The following is a 22,604-nucleotide window of genomic DNA, read 5'->3' as shown; positions in this document are numbered from 1 at the left end:
ATAGGCCAAATCTGGACGACATATTTGAGAACGCACTTTTCATGACAAGAATTACTCTTAGAGAATTTGTCAATTTCTCGCATTTGAAAATACCCTTGTGAAAAAACCTTAGGCAGGCATTGTATTCAAGACCTAAAATATGATAGTTTTACTCACTAACCATCATACCACAGCTAATACGGTTTTATATTTGAATAACATACAAAAAAAAAAACATTTTCTTAAAATCCCGTCATTTATAACCCCGATTTTTTATAATGCCGCTTTTTGTAATACCATTTCTTACAATTCCGTTTTTTATAATCCCGTCTTTAACTATCCCGATTTTGGAAGCAAAGCTTGTTGTTTATTATTTAAAAATCAAACCTTTGACTTCAGTTTAACACACATATTTTGTAAAAAAAACGGGACAGTCGGGATTTAACGGGATTTTAAACATCGGGATTCTTATTGATCGAAGACTAATTTAGAAGACGGGATTTTAAAACTTTTTTTCTGAATTCCTTAAAAAGCGTAAACAGAAATAAATAAGAGCAAATAAATGAGGACAAAATAAAATTCTGCAATAAGTTTTCTTTAATTTTAATAATAAATATTTAAAATTTGTTTGAACCAAAATTGGTTTTAATACGAATTAAAATAAACAAGTTTTTTTTTATAAAACAAACAAACTTAACAAAATATTTGTCACCTTAAATGATTTTCGAAAAAAAAAATTAAACTGCCCAAAACTAATTGCATCAATTGAAGAAAAAAGTTTTTAAAACCAGGTAAGTTTTTTAGAAAAAACGAAGTGAGAGTTTAAAACAAATAAGATCCTAAAAAAAAACAACTGCCTTTTAAGTGGGATATCTCAAGAATATATAGAAGTATTAAAATAATATAAAGCTTAGTATTTTTCAAGTGGAACACATTTTCTTAATTAAACCTTAATTAACTTCCCATAGGAAGTTATTGTAATCGTTCCGATTTGTCGAATTGAAAATGTTGAATGTTTTGTTATACATATAATAATGCAAATGACTTTCAAGAAAATTAAGTAGGTGTTTTTTTTCCATATAAATTTAAAAAAAAGTAAAAATTTTGGTTAACCAAGAATATTTCACGAAACAATAACGCTACCGACTTGAATTAAACTTTATGGTATAGACTGTGAACTGGTACCAAGCAACTATATTTTTGGGGAAAATAAAATTAACTGTGTTTTATATATAAAACAAAATAATTTCATTTTTAACATCTGGTAAAATTTTGAGAAAAATCGAAGTGACAATTTTTTATAAAAAATAAAAACCTAAAACAAAATTATTAAAAGTTGGTAAAAATTAATTTTCGACTCAAATATTTTTTCAAAAATTTAAGGTATTGGCTTTAAATTAATTTTATTTTATAGAAAACTAGTGGGCCCGGACGTGCTTCGCTACGTATAAGGCATAGTAATAAAAAAATGATTATTAAGTTTATTTATTCAAAAAAAAGATATTTTAAATTGCTAGCTATCTATTTTACTATAGGTTAGTTTAAAACAGTATTTTTTGATGAACCATTTTGAGCATGAATAAATAAAAAGTTGGAGGTACCGACTATGGAACAGGGAACATAAAGTTGGAAATGTAAAAAACATGATTCCTCCAAATTGACACCAGAAAGGTAAAGTGTTTGCCCTCGGCCTTATTTATGGATATTGCAAATGATAAACGCACAGGATATTGTAATCTCTTAAATTCAAATGGCATATCAGTTGGAATCATAGGGATACGCGGTATCAAACACACTTCTCCTTTTCATTTACCAGTGAAGATTGTAGCTTCAATCAAATTTGGCCAAAACTTTTTCACTGTCAATTTTGTGCAGTACGTTCACACTGCGATTCATTAGCTTGTGCGCGTTCATCTGTAGTCTGAGATCGTCTTAATATTGCCACTTGATTTACATTACGCGTTTGCCGGCCTATGTTTGGTCGTCTTGCTGGTGGCTCACTCAAAAACTCAGCAATATTTGGGAAAATTTAAACACAACAAAGCAATAATTATCGTTTATAAAATGAAATGCGACATATGATCACATTAAATTTGTTTGACAGAACTAACGGTAATTTCTTTGATTGTCTTGCCGAAGGTTCAAATCGTTGTAAGAGGCATTCAACAGTTTTTCCCAGAAATGCAAAGCTCTTTTCGCTATCTCGTAATCTAATGGAAGTGTACCAGTTTCTAAACGAACCATATTGCTTTGTGTGTTTTTAGCTAGACCAAGCAACTTCTTTAAAACTGAAGTTTGAATAACTTCCTTTCCAGTACATGTGAGTATAGACAAATGCTGATTTTACACTTTTTCAAGATTTTTTTTTTAAATTATCTCCACGTTCAAACCTTTTCTGGACTTCCACAAATAATTCAAGACAAAAATAAGCTAAATCGGTAAATGCATAGTTGAGTTATAACATTACAACGAAAAGTGGGATTGATTTGTATATACATAGATATTGTTTTCAACATTCGGTAAAATTTTGAGAAAAATCGAATTGACAGTTTTTTAATGAAAAATAAAACCCTAAAAAAAAAACAATACTAAAACTAGGTATAAATTTACTTTCGGCTTAAATATCTTTTCAAATGAAAAATGTTGGCTTCAAAATAATTTTATCTCACAGGAAATATTGTTTTCGACATTCAGTCAAATTTTTATAAAAATCTAACAGTCCGTTTTATTTATAAAAAATAAAATATTCAGAAAATAGTTCGCAAATTTGGTAAAAATTGAGTTCCTGTTCGCGATATTTTGTAAACAATGGAAGATATTGACTTCAAATTCGTTGTATTCATCCAACTTGTGTTTCTATATATAAGAAATGAAAACATTTAAAAACCTTACTAAAATTGTTAAAAACTGGTTTTCGACTTAAAATCTCGTTAACAAAAATAGATTTAAAAATCTATGCAAAATTGTGTTGCTCATTTTTAAATTTTAGAGAATAATTCAACTGACAACTTTTTGACAAAAGGCGGAAGCCTAAAAACTTTTAAGAAAGACAAATAGACCCAGCCTATTTTTTGTTAGTAAAATCCTATTGAAAAATAGACAACAAATTGTTTTCGACTTGAAACATATTTTTATCTTACACAAAATGCTGTTATTATACTTTTTCGTCAAACCCTTAGTAATATTGACAGACGGAAAGACTAATGGCAAGTAATCAATGTCAACGTCACATTGTTTTTTATTAAAAACTCAATTTAAAAAAAAAATCTAATAAGGAACCACACATACATTTATACTTAAGTATACACAACATTATTAAAATGTTTTCTTCAAATAAAATTACACAATACGTTTACGACAAAAGCATTTTAAGCTCTAAAAAATGTATAATACAACAACGATAAACGACACGTAAGGACTTTTTCGATATAATAAAAATATACGATGACAAATAACCACAATTACTTTTAATCAGTGATCTTGCCATAATATTATGTAGTTAATAATAGCACGTGTGTAAGACAAATATCTTTTCAAGACTTTAAAAAGAATATTAATTATAATGTATGTAGCATGAGTGTATTCTAAACGCAGTACAAAAAAAGGTACATAAAATACTTTCACCAACCATTTTCGACCACCTGTCTCTACTTATAAAAACTCATTTTGATTTGTATTTCCGATTAAAAAAATCCTTACCCACAAATTACCCTCCATCACTCTATAATAGCAAGTAAAGGTTTTATGGACACAAAATGAAAAAAAAAATAAAAGTTTGCAATATATTGCTACAATTACGACGATGCATATATTGATCATACTAAATTGATAACCGAACTTAAATTTAAAAAAGCAAAATCCAATAATCTCCTGACAAAATGCAATTTATTTTCTCTCGTATATAATATCTACCCCCTGATGGCAGGATATGGTATAAAAGTATAGTTTAAAATTTATACATGATGGCGACGGCCTCTTCCTTTTTAATTATTTTTATGCAAATATCCTGGACGTATAAGTATACATATCTATCTTTTTGTATAGGATATTCAGATATACCTATATATTACATTTCCCTCGGTTCTATAAAAACTCCCAACTCGATTTATTTCTATACCCCCGGCTGCATTTTACCATCACTCCCTTTTTTAATATTGCAACTACCATTTTTTTTTTTCATAAAGGGTAAGTTGGTAAACATATCGTGAAGGTATATATAGATGTGTATGAATGGTTTGTGTATGGAATTCAAGGATACAGATTAAAATGATAAAATAAGAAAAAAAAGGAAGAAGCAAGGAAGATATTCTAGAACAGTATTGCGTTTAATAACATTTCACACACTCACTCTTCTGTTTTCTTTACTCTCCATTTGGCTCATAGAGTGTTACAAGAATGTGGAATGTCCTTATTTCAGTCGCCCGCCTCCAACACAAATGGTTTTAACATTTTTTTCCATTTCTTCATAAGATTGTTTTTTTTTCACTTCGTGTTTGCATTCCCAACACCAACACTTTTCTCCTCGGGTATAGAGCTCCATTTAAATGGCATTGGCACTTCCCATCCCTTCTGGCATTAGAATTTGCCCTTATTGCGCAAAAGGTCCACCATCTATATCACGTCAGCAAAAAAAAAACAAAAAAAAAAAACGAAGAAATAATAGTGCTTCATTTTGCTTGGATTCAAGCAGAGAAGAGCCTGGTGCCGCCTGGTGTGCCAGCACAGCCATACCTCGCTCCGTCCATTCACTCTTGAACTCGGGAAAATCTTGCGTCCTTGCGTGTATCTTTTGCAGCTTCTTCGATTTTTTTCTTCTTCTTGTTTGTGTTCATTTCCCCCCTTAACTAAGTTTCTTAGGATACTCGTAAAATAGATTTATTGCAAAGACGCACTGCTGTTGGATCGCACGTTCGGTTCGGGCAGTATAATAGCAGCTCAGGGGTGAATTTGATATTGTTTCTCTCGTAAGGATATTATAGATTAAAAAGTCTACGGACATTTAAACGCTTTGATGGTTTTTACTGTTCATTTTTGTCCAGGTACCAGGTCTTACTTTTAGTGCTTCCTATCATTGGTATTTTGTTTTCGTTTGCAGCACCTAAATTGATGTTATTAGGCTATTTTTTTTTTGGCACAGCTTTCCGTATATGCAGTGGGAGCTTCTAAGTATTACAAATACAACACTCAGCTGCGAATAAAATTTAAGCTTAAATCTGGCTGCGGATACAAAATTGAAATTTTTTCTAGTATCGATACTCGATAGAAATAAAATTGAATTTCTTAGGTTGGTAACTCGGATAATCGGATAACTCAAAGGGTCTCGAAGGCTTTTTTCGCAGAGTGCAACACACTTTAAGAGTGTTCTTTTATTTAAATTGATTTTAAATTAATATAAGAACGCACAAACTAAGGAACAAGTCACACATACATAGCTACTCTATGGTGTTCAATATTTTTCTTCTGGAATGTCGTTTTCTATTTGCGAGATTTAAGGTATAACTACAACGGCCACATTTTGAAAAAAAGTGGGAAATTTACAAAGTTACATTTTTTAATTTCCCATAGGAAGTTATTGTAATGGGTCCGATTTGTCAAATTGAAATTTTTTTCATTTGAATTTAAGAAAAAATAAACAAAAATTGGTTTTAGCATCAAATAATAAGCTTTAAATTTAGGGTGGAAAAACTGTCACAAAATGAGTTTGAAAATTTTCACTTTTTGACTTTTTGCAAAAAGTGCTCGTTGTAGTCATACCCTTAGAGTCAAGTCAAATTTGTGAATCTGGCAGTTAAAAATTATTATTATTGTTGTGGTTTATTTAAAAAAAAGTTAAGTTAATGTGAAGATATTTCGTAAACAATTAAAAAACTAATTTTTCACGGAAAACTCAGAGATTTTTACATAAAAATTTCAAAAGCTAATAGAAAACCAACATAAGTTAAATATTTTTAAGTTTTTCTAACCACAAAATAAAAAACAAGGGTGCAGAAAGCTTAATTTTTGGTTTAAAAAAAAACAATTTTTGGAGTTTTTTTAAACAAATGGGGCTAGAAAGAACAACATTTTTTTTATAATTTTGTAAACTTACCACTTTTTACCAAAAGTGGCTGTTGTAGTAAAGTACAGGTTAGTTATACACATTTTAACAGTTTACGCTGCCATGTTAGTACCCCTATAATCAAAATTAAACTTCAAAAGCCTTCCACATTTCACATACGAATTTCAGTTCCTATCTTTTGGCCCAGAATATAAATGACGACTGACCAAATCTACGAACTTATCCCAATATGTCAAACATTTACCCGAAGGAAAAACCAAAATAACAAATCAAACTTTGAACGCATTTTATTATCTAGTAGCTAAAAAAGTCTACCAACTTAAAAATAAAATAAAACAGCACAACTGCGGATACGTTTTTTTGGGAAATCCAATTTGGCTGCAGATAGGGATGGCAAAAAAACACGCCTATTATGTATGAAATCACATCCAAAATATAGAACCTTCCATAACTTGGGCCAAAAAATTAGGACGAATTTTGCCGTTAGCATCTGATTATCCACTTTAAGGCCACTGTAGTTTGTGTCTAATCTGCAAAGGTCTATGATTTCAGATAAAAATTTGAATAGGGTAAATTCGAAAGACTTGACAGCCTTTATACGTGAGTTGACCTTGAAAAAGTCGTGCAAGATTTCCGTGAGGGGGAGTGAGCTGTGGGCCCTTCATGTTTAAAGTGCAAATTGTTGGTGTCCAAACAATTAAATTGAGTAAATTAGAGAATAAGACAGGTTAAATATTATGGAAGCTCTTGGATCTTATGTGAGACGTCCTTTAGTTCAACAATTTGAAAGAAGACTCATAACCTTTGTTGGGTGTGGTCATTAACATACAGCTCCTAAAATCACCTGATTAGTGTGAGGATAAATTCAATAAGTTAACAAATGGCCGAGATCTTGTAACCTATACTTGAAATCGATTGTCTTGAAGTAATCTATATATATGTTGTTCGGCTGCAAGTACAGCAGCGCTTGAACTCCTGCGGTAGCATAAGGCATCAACAAGATCCTTCCACCTATCCTAATTCACCGCAACTGATATCAGCTTTGGCCACGATTGAATACCTTGACACCGAGCCTCCTTCAAAACTGATGACCTATAAGTTAACCTGAGGATTCCTTTTGACGGATTGTTTTGCTATATTGTCGTAAGGTTTCCTCAGTGTATGGTCTATCCAACGCCACTTCCGTTGCATGATGTCTAGTTCGATTTTTTCTGTCCGGTCCTATTTCACAGCTCAAACGTTATATATGGTTTGAGGCCACCGGAGCTTCAGAATAGAGCGCAAACAACGGTTAACGAAAGCTTGTATTCTGCTCGAGATGTTGGCAGAACACCTAGGAGAAAGGATTCCAAATGCACTACGGGCTTTGTTTATTCTACTGTTTACATCTAGGTCCGTTCCGCCATCGAGAGCTATAAAATTTTGCAGATAATCAAACTGCTCGAGATAATTAAACGGGCTTTGGCCCGTGGTCAGTACTTAGGTCTTATTTTTGTTAATCCTTAAGCCAGCCACCTCTCCATTTAATTGCAGCGAATCACACATCTGATTTAAGCCTGCCGTGTTGTTTTTCATGGGATGGTTAGTGTTAGTACTACTACGCTGTCCGACAATGTTCTAAGTGATTTTATACAGCTCCCTTGCTTCCCCTCTTACTGCAGCATGTTCCGAAGTAATTTAGCAAACTCTCAATTATAACGGTGATATTTTTGGCAGAACTTCAGTGTAAATACTTGCTGGTAGATCTAAGCCACTGGAGTTAAATGTATCTAGTATACTGCGCATATTCCACTGTAGAGATGGGAAATATACTTAAGGTTCAAAATTTAATAAGGTATCATTGGCAAAATAAATAGACAGATGTAATTTTCTAAGTTAAGCTGCTATTAACTGTCAAACTTCACAAGTCTTCTAACAAATGTTTGAATATTTCAGCATTTTCAGTTTGGCATTTTTTCACAAGAAAAAATATGAATTTTGTAAGAAATTATTTAATACTTTAAAGTTCTAAAGCAATATTAACTATTAATTGTTAACGACAATCCAGTCATGCATTTTATTTAAAGTATTATTACAATTAATTACAGTTAATAGTTTTGATTTCGTTTTGCATACAAATCTGTTTCATCCCGCAAACAAATGCGGCCATGCCATCTCTTTTAACTAAGGGATGAAATTGCTCAAGTAGAAGATGAATATTTTTGCTATCGCATCCCACTGGGACATATATCCTTAAGAATTATTCCTTCCATCCCTGTTTCCTTTTCCGTCACCCTGATATCGCATAAGAAGGCACAATCATGACTCAGTATGATGCTCTTCCATGCGAAGTTCTTTCTTGTAATCATGAATATGTAGAACATTTTTTCGGCATCTGGGACGACTTTGCAATCTCTTATTATTTTTTTTGTTTTGCTTTCTCGTTAAAAGGACGAACCGAACATTCTTATCTCATCTCATGGAGTTTGTATTTCTTTTCCTTTTTTTTCTATTTTTGTTCTTTTGTTTCTTTAAGAAAATTCAACTTTTTCTTAGATGCTTGAAACGAAGCTACGTGATGTGTGTAGGTGTAGGTATGTGTGTGTGTTTGAGCTTTTGTTATTGTACAAGGACCAAAATATAAAAATAATAGATATAGGTATAGCAAAGTGGGTGGCAAAGTACATAAGGCCAGAACTATATGAGTTCCAAACGTGCCTGTAAAGTTACCACCTAATATTCGAGAATAAAATAAAAATAACAAGAAACATCGGAAAAAGTTCCACCTTTTCCGTGCCAAACCAGTGCACAGGTCCTTTTGGTAGAAGCACCAAGTAACGAGCAAAACAAAAAAAAAACCCGAGAGAGAACCAGAACCAAACGGGGATGGAAATTTTTCCTTGAGTTTTCTCAAATCTTTTGCTTTTGCAAATTCTCTACGAACAAATACATACTAAAAAAAAAAAATCTCCATCCTTTTTGGCCCCCCATTTCATCGCAGTCTTTTTATTTTTCATGGGAGTGGTGATAAAGGAACGATGCGAGAGACGACGAAGACGACGCCAGTAACGTTCGGAATTGGAAGGCTGCTTTAAACGTTTTCCCATCCAAAGAGCTCCTTGAAATGATCTTAACGACCAATAAGAAGTCGTTTCGAAGAGTTGAAATCACGCTATGAGTGTTTTCACTGCGTCTTCTTTCCCAGCGCACAAGGAGTTCATTTCGTTGACCCTCTACGTCGCTCGTTCCCTCACCTAGTTTAGTGCACTCGTATATACGAGAATCCTTGGAAAGGGGGTGGTATGTGTACAGTGTATAGAGACGACGACGTCTTCCACCATGAATGTGTGGCGTAGCAAATGCTGCCATTCAAGTGGTAGTAGCTATAATCCTTCTATTGGCCATAGTCATGCCAACAACCATCAGACTCTAACGATAATGTGGACGTAAATGTGCTACTAAAATCAATAAGAGTGTCACCTTTTTCGTGGAAGGCAAAGATTTTGGGGCATAAGAAAGTTTTGCTGTGCGATGCTCATGCGCTGCAATTTTCTTTTGCAAAGTAAAAGACTTTGAGCTTGAGGTTTTCCTATGCCTTGTCATTTATATGAGCCAAATATACTGCTACCGCTGCTTCTGCTGCTGCTTCTGGGGTTTGTATGGAGTGGAGACCTCAAAACATGTGAGGTAAATGTATTTGAATGACTTTATTGGCAGTTTGTAGGGATTGCGGAAGAATTTCGCACCGTGATGGTGGTTTTTCTTTCATTTTTGTAATTATTTTTATTGCTTATAGTTTTCTACAATGTTGAATTTCAGAGGGGAGCCGAGGGCTGATGGCTGAAGAATATATATTTTCCGCATTGCTTGGCAATTTTAAACGATTTTTTTTTAAATGACCATTGTGTGGCTTATGCTGAGAAACGTTTTTACAATTGTTGCCTTTAAAAGGTGAAGGCATTTTAGATTGGATTGTATTAAGGATTTTGGCAAGGGCTGGTTTAACAAGGATAACATCGCTTTGGTTGGTATTTACAATTTAAATACTTATTTTTTTGCTCAGAGCAATGCCTACATAATTTAATGTTTTCCAAAAACACTTTGAAATAGGAATTTTTGTATGTCTCTTTTAATGGTTTTCAATTTAGTTTAAATATTGCGTAATTTTTATTCTTGTTTTAATTGTATTCAAAATAGACTTTCCTATAAGTGTTGGTATGTTTTGAAGACAGGTAGTTCAAAAGAATTTGCCTTCTTTTATTTTTATTTCTGTGCCTTTAGTTTTTTTAATGTTTAATTGTTGTGTTTCTTTCCTATCTTAAATGATTGGTTAAAATAAATAATTGTTTATCGAGATATTTGATGTCTTTGAAATTTGGAGTCAGTGGCCTCAACGTTTTATTGCTACGTCCAATTTAAAGTCGTCATATAATCGTCCTAGCAGATCAAAAAATGAGCGTTTAGTGGAAAAATTTGAATCCACAGGCGCAGTTCAAAATGTTGCCAGTGAGGTAAAGAAGTGCCCGTAGTGTCGAGAATATTGCTGCCGCTGAGGCTTCAGTTACAGAAAGCCCCATTGTGTCTCTCACATGTCGTTCTCAAGCGTTGTGCATCTCTGTGACCTTGGTCATTGTGGCGAATTTTGTGAAAAGATCTTATCCTACATCCTTACAAGATTAAATTGACGCCAGAACTGGACCCGCTTGGCCACCAGAAGCGTCGTATATGTTTGTGAATTGGACTGAGCAACAACTTGAAAATGATTCGGATTTTCATCGAAAAATCATGTTCAGCAATGAGTCTCATTTCTGGCTAAATGGCTTTGTCAATAAACAAAATATGCGGTATTGGTCAGACAGCAATCCACACGTTCTCCATGAGTCATCATTGCATCCTGAAAAAACTACGGTTTGGTGTGGTTTATGGGTCGGTGGCATCATTGGGCCGTACTTTTTACTTGATTATCAAGAACGGCACGTTACTGTGAATGGGGTTCGGTACCGTTCAATTATTACCGGATATTTCAGACCCCAATTGGATGATATTGGACGTTCGGATTCGGCATATAAACTCGGCATGTAACTGAGGTTTAAGTCACTAGGCCCTGGTTCTTCATGAACTGTTGCGCGACCTAATTAATAAATAATTAGATGATAGGGAGTTGAATGACATGTGGTTCCAACAAGACGGAGGCGACGCAAGCAATAAAGCGAATGTCACAATAAATTTATTGGAAACCAAGTTTGGAGAACGTGTTATCTTACGAAATGGTCCAGTCGGTTGGCGGACTTGGTTGTACGGTTAGACGCCGTTATATTATTTAATGTAAAGCTATGTCAAGTCTATGATATTTGTCAACAGGCCAGTGACTATTTATGAACTTCGTACGAATATCGAACGTGAAATTGCATTATTTCTTCAAATTATGATGTTATTTGAAAAAATTTACAAACGCCTAATTTATTTCACGGATTTCTATAACCTCCAGAAATATACCTTCAAATAAATATATGGTTTTTGCTGTAAAAACTGTGAGAACAGAATTTTTCTATTTCTGAATATTATTCAGTATTGCATAATTTTTAAATGAAAAACCTTAATCAATCGAGATTAACAATTCTATGAAATCTTACACATAAATAAATTTAAACTTTATAACTTATCTGTTTGATCAGGAGACCAAACTGATTTTTTAAAGCATATCAAACGCCACGAAAAATTTTCCGTTTTGAAACAGTTTTGGAAGTTATAAACAGAAAAGCTGAATTAAAGAAAAAGAATCAGTGACTGAGTTATTAGAAAAGAACTTAATTGATGTATCAAAATTGCCGACGGATTACGCAATTGATGCAAAATGAATTGAAATGTCCTTGAGATGAATTAAAAATATGTTACTTAAATGTTTGAAAATGTTTATTTAACTAACATAAATTAATAAAAAATTCTTTTTAGATGAATCAAAAAACAATATTTTTAACATCTTTTATGGCTTTTCTATAGGGTGGCGCAAATAAGAAATTCATATAACGTTTTTTTAAGATGACCGCAAATGAGCTCCTGAAAGGTAAAAGTTAGCACCAACTTCTTCAACAAATTTGAATAAAAGTTTCCATTGACAGTGCATCGTTTTCTTCAAAGAAGTATGATCCGATAATACACCTTGATGAAACTGCGCACCACAGAGTTACTTGTTCTATTTGCAGTGCCATCTCATGGAGCATTTCTGCATTTGATTTACTAAAAATATAGCAAATTTGATTGTTTACATTGTCATTTAGGGCAAAATTGCCCTTATTGTACATAAACAACCCGTTAATTAATGTGTTGTTTTCTTCGGCAAAACTCCTTGCGAACAGGAAAATCCCGAGGTTTCAACTTTTTTGTTATTTGGACTTTGTACGGAAACAAGTTTAAGTCATCTTAAAGTATCCGCTGTAATGACCGTCTGCTAATTTCAATTGGCCCCGACAAGTTTCGTGTTGAAACTCTTGAATTTGCCGATTGTATCCTGAACACGAAAATTGGGATCTCGATGGTACGGACTTCGTGCTGCTTTCATATGCTTTCCGATTTCGATAATGAATTTAGTTCCTATTTATTTTAAAGAGTTTTTCAATTGGTGCGGGTAGATTTTGGCTCCCCGTGGCATCCCTTATGTTTTCTGACATCTGTAAAATCGTTTTGTTTATTAGGCAGTTGCTTATGAAAAATCATAATGACAAGTAACATCATTGAACATCACGTTTATCAAACTTTATTTTCAAAATAAGTGTCCTTTAAAGAAAACGGCGAATTGGCGAATTTTGCGTGGGGACTTGGGCCTACACCCGTACAACATCCAACTGACCCAAGAGCTCAAAGTTCATGACCATATAAAAAGCCGCTTTTTCGCTGACTGAGCTTTAAATCGTTTGGAAGAGAACCCTCAATTTGGCCGAAAAATCATCTTTAGTGACGAGGCGCATTTTGAACACTTTTATGCTGGTTTATATTTATTTTCATGATTTTAAATCATATTTATTAAAACAAAAAAATATCACTGTTTATTAATTTGGCGGTCGTAAGAACGGCAGTGCATGGCAAACTATGATTTGCCTTTGAATCAAAGTCTTCCATTTAAAAAAAAGTGCGTTAAAAACGCAAATTGTTAACCGAAACATTGTTTATAGCCTCACTTTTGAAGAAAATGGTCGTATGATGTCACTTGTCATATTCTGCCCATACATTGGCTTCCCGACAATAACGTGTAGGTTGTCCTAACCCCAGATGCAATAATTTTGTTTGTTAATATAGTTTTAAATGCATATCATGTCGAATTCAAGCTAATCTAAGACATTCAAACTGTGAATCAGTGACAAAGCAACTTTTCAACTGTCTTGTTTGTTGCATCTATTAGTCCTTATAAGTGAACAATCCGAGATCTCATTGTATACTATTTCTTCAAAAAATGAACTATTGAAGTTGCTGCGGACTCATGCACTTTGAAAACAAAGTTTAATATCTCCTAACATACGCTGCAGCAGTAAACACCTCATTTAGTTTTTGTCAGCGTTTCAACAAGTAGCTCACAGTGTACAAAAAGTTTTACTTAAAGTGCAACTACTAAAATATCAAGAATACAAAATCTATTTGAAATGAACACAATTTACAATGAAATACATAATATGTACACCGACTTATTGACTTTTCATTTAAATTATTCTGAAATGTGTATTTTGATAAGGAAACTCATTTTGTATGTACCTAGTAGAGACACTCCCCTATCACCTGCCTCAGAAATATATTTGAAGAAACAGAAAACTATCCCTAAGAAAGACATATGTATGCAAACAGTCTTTTATTGTACTTACACATTTTGCACAAGGACACCACACCAAGCCAAGAGATTGTCATTATTGCCACCGCCATCGTTGTCGTTTCCTTCCGTATAATTGCTTATAAATTATAATGTTAACTGCCAACAAAAATTTTGAGGATTCACCTCTTAAAATAAATCTTCAATGAACTCCAAAATACCGGAATTCAGTATCTTCTATAAATATCCCACTACCACAAGTTCCATTCTATACCGAAAAACAAACGTACACCACAAAATAAACATGTATACAGTGCATAACATAAAACTAAAGTTTTTAATTAAATAAATTTATATTTACAGTCGTAAGGAATTTTAACGAGTGATGCCCTCAAGACAATCTGATGTAAACGAGCAGAAATTACCATTAAGAAGTTTAATAAAACGACAACAAAGAAAAGAAAATTTATTTAAATTATAATTTTAATGCCATTTTAACAAAAATCAGAGCGTAGATAATTGACAAACAATTGTTTCTTTAATTTTGTCATTACAATTTTTAATCCTGGAATCCTAAGGCATTTTTTGTAACCACAAAAATGCCAATAAAATATTGTCCTGATGCGAAGCGAGCTTTGGTTGTATTTTTTAAGGGCAAAATCATTTCCCCTTTTTTATTTTCTTTGCACAAAATTTAACGGCTTCGAAGCTCGTTAATTTAAGAGGTCGTAAAGTAAGTAACGAGCATTGGAAGTTGCTCTCGTGATTTTTATTTTGTAGTCCTTGTATTATATATAGATATAATTGCTAAGCGTTTTAAGGGCGTCTTTTTAATAATTTAATATTGCTGGTTTGAATGGTGCATTATTAATTTGTATAAACTTTAAATGTTAAGGCATACACCTAACCTATACTTTATATAATAAAAATGTGTGCATAATTATGATTTTATTTTAATAGTAATGACATATATACAAGAACATATTTAATATTATTTAGGCATTACCTTTGAAACCTATACGCATTATCATTTTAAATTAAAAATTCACATTGCCTTTACTTGCCTAGTCAATCCAATTACAAGCCGGTCGTTTTCCAGTTGGACTTATGATTATATGAATATGACTACGTTTATTAGGTCAGGGTGCCTGGGGCAGAGTAATAATTAATACTCATAATGCGGATTTCAATCAAAGACTTTTGTTACGCGCCACACGCTGATGTAAAGTTGTTGTAATTGCTCTGAAAAAATGCATGAATAGGGCGCATCAAACAGTAACCCTGGTTGTTGGAGCCTATTAACGGTAGCTTTGTTTATTAACGTGCCTCGTCGCTCCAAAAATTGGTTCACAGTATGAAAACGTTACGACATTCTCTCACGAAAATTTTTGCGTGAAACAAATGTTTGGGGTGAGTTCTTCAAAAAATTGTATTTTAAATGGATGGAACTTAGAATCCTTTTTAATTTTATGAACAATCGGTCCTGGAAGTCCCAGTGAGGCTGCAATTTTCGGTATCGAAAGTCATTCATTTTCCACTTTTTAACCACTTCAACGTTTTCGGTAATTATTGCAGTTCGAATGGGCCCTGGCCGTAGGGTGTTCATAACCGAAGCAGTTGCACGGTTATGTATGTAAGCTTAACATTTTCAAATAATCATGAGTTAACAGCCCATTTGAGTGATCATAGTACTTCCCCTTGTTTTTTAAATACAATCACTTTATTTTCGTAATCAATTGTCAAACAAACAGGATAAAATTAAGTAAATCCTTTAAAGTAAGAAATTTGATTCAAAACGTTAAAACTAAAAATGTCCTGCTACGGACTTTAAAAGCTACAAATTATAACAAATTATAAGGACTAAGAACCATGTGAAAGATAAATTTAATTCCATAGAGTCGCCTGCCTAACTTTTTGATTTGATTTTGGATATTGAAAAGGCTTTCGACACGGTCTGGTGCGGCGCATTTATCTATAAGTTTGTTCAATTTAACTTTCCTTTGGCGACAGAAAAACTTATTCAAACATTATTAAGTGGGACATTCATCTACTTTCCATAATATTCCATATGGAATTCCTCGAGGTCCAGGTCTAACCCTCTTTAATATTTTTATCTCTGATTTACCGAATCTTGGAAGCAATTTAGGTATTGCAATGTTTGCTAATGACACGGCTATTTTTACATCCGGCACTTATTTTCTAGTTTTCTATCATATACTTCACAACTTCAAATGGGTTTAGTGAACATAGAATGGTCCGAACATTGTCGATATCTTGAAGTTATAATAGACAAACAATCAATTTTCAACAACATTTATCTACAACTATTAACAAAATACGTAATACGTGTGTCTAACGATTGTAAATAAAGCATTAGTACAATTAGGTATGACCGCACCAAATCCTGAGATACATGATTTTTTTGATCGTGAATTGCACAATTCCAATGATTAACGTTTATTTGTACGATCGAATATAACAAAATTGAATATTCAACAAAAACATGTGTATGCCACAATCATGCAAGCCGTTTCCAATAATACAGGTGGATTATATTTCTTGGATGCACCTAGTGGTACAGGAAAAACTTTCGTTGTTACATTAATTTTAGCGACTATTCGATCGAAAAAGAAAATTGAATTGGCACTTGCATCTTCGGGAATTGCTGCTACATTATAAGAAGGTGGCCGGACCGCATTACCGTATTAAAATTGCCATTGAATGTACGGGCGATTGGAACCCCAACTTGCAATATTTCGAGAAAATCTGCTATGGCGAAAATTCTGTGATTAACGTTAATTATTTTATGGAATGAGTCACAATGGCGAATAAAAAATCAATAGAAGCATTTAATCGAACAATTCAAGATTTACGCGGTAATCAATAGCTGCTTTGGTGGTGCTCTGATATTGCTGTCAGGGGACTTTAGTGAAACATTGAATGTCATTCCTCGATCAACTCTTATTGATGAAATAAACGTCTGTTTGAAGTCATCAGTTCTTTATAGATATGTACGGAAATTGGCACTGAATATTAATATGCCCATGAGTTATCAAAAAAAAAATTGTTAGAAATTGGTGGTGGCAAAATACCAATTGACAGTACCAACGGATTGATCAATTTACCAAACAATTTTGTACAATTGCGCAAGCTGTAGATGAGTTTATTGAATGTATTTTTCCCAATATTCCTCAAAATTACAGAAATCAAGATCACGGCCACGGCCACTATGGCATAATGTTGAAAAAGTACAACTGAAAGTAAGATCAGTGTTCCAATGCTTCAAGATCCATCCGCTAAAACATTCTCAAAACAACTGTTCTATATAGGCGGCGGAAAAGTTACTACAGATGAAACTAGATGCATAAAACTACGATTATTAATTCACAAAATGCTCTCATTGACCAGATATTTCTCGATGTACAGAGACAATATACAAATTATGAGTAGCTGACAGAGAGAACAATTTTCGATGCAAAAAATGTGGATTTCAATGAATTAAATCTCAGGATACATTATTTGTTACCAGGAGACTTGGCGTCATAAAAATATATACAGATTGTGATGCTACCAAAGCTGTAATTTTGAAATTATTGGATTTACCGGGCATGCCGCCGCATAATTTACAACTGAGGGTTAGATCTCCTTTAATTTTGCTTCGTAATTTGAACCCACCACGGTTGTGCACGTGATTAGTAATTACAAAATTAATGGAAAATTTTATCGAAGCCACAATTTTAAATGGCAAATTCCGAGGTGAGAATATATTATTACCACATTTTAACACACTTAAAATAAATTATTTTTTTTACAAAAATATTCCTTAGACATTTTGTATATGGCAAAGCAACTTTTGTCGTCTCAGCTAGTTTTGTAATACAAATCATTTTTCCAATCCATCCTCCTTTTATTGTAAAAGAAATAATGTTTACGAGTATCACTACTTAAATAAATAAATGAATTGAATTGAAAAATAATGCGAATATCTTCATTTTATAAACTTTGACTTAGTCGTATGTTCAGCATTTTTCTTTCAATTTTGGTCTGACATATTCTTAGCTGGTCATGTGTTTCTGCACTTAAGCTCATTGTTTGTATTCCGTAAGTAAGGGTCGGTAGAACAGCAGTATCTGCAAATTGTTTTTAAATGATGATGCAAATTTTAAATTATTAAGAACTTGTCCACATATCCTCATTCCATATTTATTCTAGCAGTAATTTTTTTGGAAAATGTCTTAAAGGACTTAACTTAATAGAAACTTATATTGAATTTGCGTCCCGTATTCTCTGTTTTTATTTGTGCTGTGTTATTTTGGTATATATGTTTTTAATAGTATGTACTATATAAAGGTTTGATTTTTCAGTGTGAACCATATTGTTTCCTGTTCAACGGAGTCAAAAGCTCTGCCAAAGTAAATAACTAGAAAAAAAACCGGTAGTCTAAATTCAATACATTTTGCTATTATCTGATTAATTGTCTGCAAGTGGTCTGTTGTTGAAAATCCTTCTCTAATTGCTTGTTCTTTTAGTTGCTTGATATTTAAGTTTACTTCGTTAACATATTAGTTAACTTTATAAGCTGTTTGGGATAGCAGAAAAGAATTGGAAAAATTAGCGACTGGCTTTAAATACAAGAAAAAAAGCATACTATGGTATAAAAATATAATGCAATTATCATTTCCTATATTTTAAAGATGACGTTGGCAAAGGTAAAACAACATTATTTTTTTATTTTGTTGTGCAACAATAAGGCTAACTTTATTGATAACACTTGGTTTTTGAGAAATAAAAAGGCCTCTGCAGTTAACAATATAGTGAATACTAATTTTCTTGAGCCAATTGAAAATCAACAATAATTTTAAATCAAATTCTTTTTTGTTTCATATCTATAACATTCGATTTTCTTGAAATTGCAGTATTTTGTATTGTATTCTTCATAGAAATAAAATAAACATCAAACTTATTTGCTTGCTTGACTTTAACTTTATTTTCCTTGATACGTCTTCAAATTTTCATGACATGATGCGTTATCCAGTCTACTTCTATCGATGATGCGAGAAATATCTACTCGTATATCCACTCTTGTCAATCTTTTCAAGAAATAATATCCCACGACCGGCAGCATCACATCAACAAGAAACAGTGGCGGCGCGGCTTGGCTTGTCAACATTCCCCTTTTCTTTTTTGTTGTTGTCAAAAGAAGAATGAAATTTTATTAACATTTTATGGGACATAACTGGTATTGTGATGACATTTTGTGAAATAATCGTAAAAGCAAATTATAGTGGCGTATCCACCAGTGTTTACATAGGCGTTCAATATAAGTAGTAGACGGATATAACATCTACCTTACCTACTTCATGTTAGCCCTTGCGCACATCATCATCGTCATCAGACGTTATAAAGCTGTTTATTTTTATTTAGTTGTGTTTTTTTTTCGTTTCGGTTGTTCGACAGTTTGGTTTTAATTATATTTCTTGTTGTGGTATTTTCGTCTCCTGTTGCATGTTTTGTAATGAATTTAGTAATAAAATAAATTGTTATTGAAGGGCAGATTATGTATAAACAAAGTACGAAGATAGAAAGATAGGATCAAGGTCAAAATAGTTATTCGTGGTTGATAAAAGTTTATTGAAGGTGTATACTTTAAAGATTTTAATCGCATGTATAAGTTTTTCAGATGAATCATTAAGGTTTTTTTGTTCTGGATATCTGGAGATTTTTAAATTAAATTAAGGTTTTACCTACTTTTTTCGAATTATTTTCTAATGAGACAAATATTTTTAAACAAAACAATTTTGTTTAGTTTTGTTTTAGGGATACATAATATAAAATGAATGACTTATACAAGGTACATTAACTTCAGATGATCAAATGTTATTGACTTCTCATAGGAAGTTATTGTAATCGGTCCGATTTGTAAAATAGGAAATTTTGACATTTATCGACGTTTCAAGGTCCCTAGAGTCCAAATAGAACGTTAGTACGTCCGTACGTCCTCGACGTTTATTTCGTCGTCCATAGTATAGAGATATCGACTTCAAATAAACAGATAATAATGCAGAAAGATTCAAAAAGGACTCTCAATAAAATTGAGTGTTTGGTTTTTTTACCATAGCAATTTTTAAAAAAGTTGGAAATTTTCGTTTACCCTATATATCTGACGAACCGAAAACGCTAGAGTTAAATTTTATATTATATATTGTAACGTGATACCAAACAAGTATGTTTTTGGAAAATAAATTTTTGAAAATCAAAAGAATTGAAAAAAATATTTGTCCAAAACTATTTTGTACAACGAAGAATAACGTTTTTCACATTTTGTACAATTTAAAAAAAATCAAAAAGGCAGTTTTTTTTTTTAAATAATAACCTAAACAAAATACTAAAATATTGGTACTAATTGATTTTTGACAACAAAATTTCAGATTTTGGCTTCCAACTAATTTTATTGAAGAAAACAATTGCTTTCAACATTTATATAAATTTTGAAAAAAAATCGAATTGACAGTTTTTTTACAAAATATAAAAACCTAAACAAATTAACAAAAGATGGTAAACATTGGTTTTCGACTTAAATATCTTTTCAAATTAGAGATATTGGCTTTTAACTAATTTTATCTTTAAAAAATAATAATTGTTTTCAAAACTAAATTAAATTTTGAGAAAAATTAGATTGATTGTTTTTTTTTACAAAAAATAAGAACATAAACAAAACATTACTAAAAGTTGGTAAAAATTGAGGCCTAAGTAATTTTCGAATCAAATATATTTTCAAATTTGAGCTTATGGACTTAAAAAATAGTTTTGTACGAAATATCAACAGTATGTAAAATTTTAAGAAAAATGTAATTGACAGTTTTTTATACAAGAAATCAAAACTAAAAAAAAAAAACAAACTTGGTAAAAATGTATTTTCGACCCAAATATCTTTTCAAAATTAAAAAATAAAGGTATCAAACTATTTTTATCTCACAGAAAATATTGTTTTCGACATTTAGTAATTTTTTTAAGAATTCAACCGTCATTTTTTTTTAATTAAAAGCTTATAAAAATAGTACGCACATTTGGTAAAAATTGATGCTCGGTTTTCGTACCAGGTGAATAATAGAAGGCATTGACTTCAAATTAATTTCATTCATCCAATTTGTGTTTGTTTATACTAGAAATAAAAACTTCTTAGAAATGCTATTTAAATTGGTAAAAATTGGTTTTCGACTAAAAATCACGACACCTCTTGACTGTTTTTGCGTTCCACGAATCGTGCACTTCTTCCCACAATTCTCCATAACGGATAACTTCTTCTGCTCAAACCATGATTTTGCCTTTCTTGACGTACGGTTGTCTTGTTGTATATCCAAAACAGCGGCATTTCCTCTTCAGCATAGGACAACATATTCCGTTGCATACATTATACCCTCGATGGGATAAATAGGCCCGACCCCATATCATTATTTCTGCTCCACCATTCTACACTGTTTTTAAGTGAACTTGGGTCGTTTGCTGCATTTTTGGGTTCGTCAAATACTCTGGACGACCCTTAGACATAAAAAATACGACTTTGCTTTCATCGCTCCACAGAATATTCCTCCATTTTTCTTTTGACGAGCCTGTATGCACTTTGGCAAACTCCTTTCTTTTTGCAATACCAAAATATTTTTTTATATTGAAAGCTGCCAAATCAAAAAAATTCAGCGAAAATTGAAAACAAAAACTTTTATTGTTTTTGAGACAATTCGACTTTTTGATATTTGATCAACAAATTTTTATGGGGACTATGCTTTAAGTCTTGGAAAAAACGCTTAACGCAAATCGGCTCAAAAACTTAATTTACAAATTTTAAATCAATCGACCCAATAATTTTAGTTATAGGGACCAGGACAGACAAACAGAAGGACGGAATCGGGAAATCCACTTTTTTGCGAATTCTCTACCATCGTAATGTCAAGTTTGATTAAAATATCGAGTTCGAAATTTTGTAAGAATAAAAAACGTGTTCCTCTATGTCTCAAGTTATAAAAGATACGGGCATCGGCCAATGCACAACATTCCAATATCTTTAATAGTTTTCGAGGTCTACTAGGTTAGATTAAAGTGGCTGTCCGTGATGGAGAGGCAGATTACGCTAATATGATTTAGATCGTGATAGAAGAATTCTATTAGGTAATTCTTGCGTTTTTGAACTAGAACAGGGCATGTACAGAGAATGTGAAAAAATGTTTTCTCATCTTCCTCATCTATACAGCTTCTGAAAAAGTTTAAGAATACGCCTGGCCGTGCAATGTTTTTCTATTGGACAGTGCTCGGTAATGACACCGATTATAGAGCTTATATGCGATCTGCTTAGAGATAACAAGCAGCTTGATTGCTTTAAATCTAGTGCAGGCCAGATGTTTTTTGTGAATGCTTTTCCACCTGGTGTTTGCCTTCTTCATAGCATCCTGCATTAGCAATAGTTTACAAATAGCGATTGGTATGCCACGTGGTAGAATGGTTTCATCTGTACCGTTCCTGACGAGTTCATCTGACTTACAGTTACCTGGAATGTCTCTATGATCTCCATCTCCATTAGAGTTTATCGGATGTTATGGACTGTTATAGAGTTTGTAGAGGCAGAGTCCAGAGATTTGATTGCGGCCTGACTATCTGAGAAAATACGGATATCAGATGTTGATATCACGTTTTCTTAAAGACAGGACAAGGCTTCTTTTATCGCCAAAAGTTCCGCCTAACAAACGCTACAATCATTGGTTAGGCGGAATGAGAAACCCCTTATATTGTTTTTGATCCATC

The sequence above is a fragment of the Eupeodes corollae genome, chromosome 1 (assembly GCF_945859685.1).
Source record: "Eupeodes corollae chromosome 1, idEupCoro1.1, whole genome shotgun sequence".
NCBI classification, from domain to species: Eukaryota; Metazoa; Arthropoda; class Insecta; order Diptera; family Syrphidae; genus Eupeodes; species Eupeodes corollae.
The sequence above is the reverse complement of the archived record's forward strand: the minus strand, read 5'-3'. Positions refer to the sequence as shown.